Source organism: Echinops telfairi, unplaced genomic scaffold, assembly GCF_000313985.2.
Source record: "Echinops telfairi isolate 266 unplaced genomic scaffold, ASM31398v2 ScPeMD7_2186;HRSCAF=2738, whole genome shotgun sequence".
NCBI lineage: Eukaryota > Metazoa > Chordata > Mammalia > Afrosoricida > Tenrecidae > Echinops > Echinops telfairi.
In genome coordinates this window covers 6,548,716-6,551,055 of record NW_022106084.1, presented here as the reverse complement: position 1 = coordinate 6,551,055, position 2,340 = coordinate 6,548,716, and positions in this window count along the sequence as shown.

The window sequence follows — 2,340 nt, the reverse complement described above, 5'->3', positions numbered from 1 at the left end:
GGGGTCGCTTGACCCCCAGTGGTTGTTAGTGGCCCAGCACTTAACCTAGGGCCTATGCTCAAGCCCAGGAACAATTGTGAGGATGGCCCGGGACCGGACAGCCTTTTGCTGTGTTGTGCTCTGGGCCAGCACCAGTTCGGTGGCACTTAACAACACCAACACCAACACCCGGGGGCTAACCAGCTGTTGTTCAAAGAATCTGTGACCTTTATTTTAAAAAAATTTTTTCCCCTTCCACAAATCTGTGACATTTAATTCAACCGTGGCATAGTCTCAGAGCTCCAATGAATATTGTCCCTCTGTTTTCTTAATTCCTCCTCTTTAAAAAAATCATTTTATTAGGGGCTCATACAACTCTTATCACAATCCATACATATCAATTGTGTTAAGCACATTTGTACATTCATAGCCCTCATCATTCTCAAAACATTTGCTCTCCATTTAAGCCCCTAGCAGCAGCTCCTCAGTTTTCCCCTTCCCTCCCCGCCCACCTTCCTCATGAGCCCTTAATAATTTATGTTATTATTTTGTCATATCTTGCACTGTCCAATGTCTCCCTTCACCCACACCTAACTCCTGCTCTTACACTGGTTTCCGGCCGGGCGTGCGAGGTAACCCGTTTTCAGGGTCATTTCCACCATGGTGTTAGGGAGGAGACTGTGGGCAGCAACCAACAGCCCCAGCTTGCTCGCCCACAGAGTAGTTTTCAGCTCTGGGATCATTAGTCTGATTCACGGTTCCGGTTCACAGAAATGCCGTGAAGAGGAAGGTGTAGAGAGTAACTCTCCTTGAAAACATATTGTCTTTCTGGCAGAGTAACCGCCTTTACTCCCCCCCAGATACAACTGCATCCCAACGACTGGCCAGGGACTCTTTACATGAGTTTGCAAAAGGTTTGGAGAAACATTTAGGAAAAGGGCACCATGCAAGCATAAATCACTATTATCACTTGTTCGGAAGTCTGTGTTTTGTGACCAAACATCCTTCCCCACGGACACGTGGGGCAGCATATTTTCTGAGGAGCAAGGCCGCGTGAGGCTTGTCACATCCCTGTCAGCTGGCCTGTGGCGTGTCCTAGTCTTAACTGACTTTCTGGATCTGGGTGAAACCATTCATAAGCACAAAGAAGCAGGCCTGGAGGTGGGAGGGATTGGATATTCTTTTTCCTCTACCAACAAGTGAAGCATCTAACTCCTTAACCCGTCAGGTCACCTGGACAGAAGCGGCAATCTTTTTGGCTTTGTTCAGCATATCGACACCTGACAAGTTCATTGAATACTACCATCTCCACTTGCGCTTGCAACCTCACCAAGTCTCAAACAAGTTCACGGAAAGGGCTGAGGCAAAAAACCCCGGGATGCGGGTGATGGCTTATTTATGCATTTACCTGGTTATATCCCACTCTGTACCTGAGGCCTTTCCAGAAGAGTCGCACAAAAAGTAATTGTAAGTGACATTCACCATACACGGAACATCTCTTTCCATTTCCGGTTGGTTTAGTAGATCCACACAGAGGCTGGAGAAGAAGGCTTCTGCTGTTGTCAGACACTTGGATGGCTTCCCTCTCTCCGAGCTCATCAAAAATCCCTTTGGCGCTGTGCGAGGGGAATGTGTGTTTGAAAAGATGGCCTGGGCATCATTTGCAGGCGTCTCTACCAACACCCGGCCATCGCTTCCCTCGCCCTCACAGCTCTCTCATCCAACATCGCGCAGTTCTCCCGAGAGCCCCTGATGGACCAGGGGGAGAGGCCAGGGCATAGAAACACCTCCTTGCACTTAGCATCACTGTTCAGAAAATTTCAAAGCACTTCCCAGTGGAAGCATCCCCCATTTATTTGATAAGAATAATGAAAAGTGCTTGGCTTTATGGTGATCGGCGGTCTGTGACTTCTAACCAGAGAGTGCAGATGCACTTGCTGGGAAGACCGGGTTATTCGGAATGAAAATACATTTCTAGTGGGGACTTTGGTCACCCCCACCCCTTCCTTTTGCTCTTCTTCTTCTTTCTCCGTCTCTCTTGTGATTTGAGGAAATTATAATCTTTCAAAAATGAACCATTTGACCATCCAATTAGCTTCACCGGAACTTTGATTGTAGACTGTATGGCCACAGAGTGTTTTTTCCCCAAGTGTTCTAAGGATTTCGATATGCAATCCTCACACTTCCTTAGGTTTGGGCATTTCAATACCCAGACTTAATCATTCATTTAAAATTTGTTGTATATGTGCAATTGTGCTGGAAAACACTCCTAAAGGGCAACAAATGATCCTTGAACTAACTACAAGCTTTTCTTTCTTGTTGTGTTTTGTTTGTTTTTTGTCATTGGTTTGTTGTTGTTTT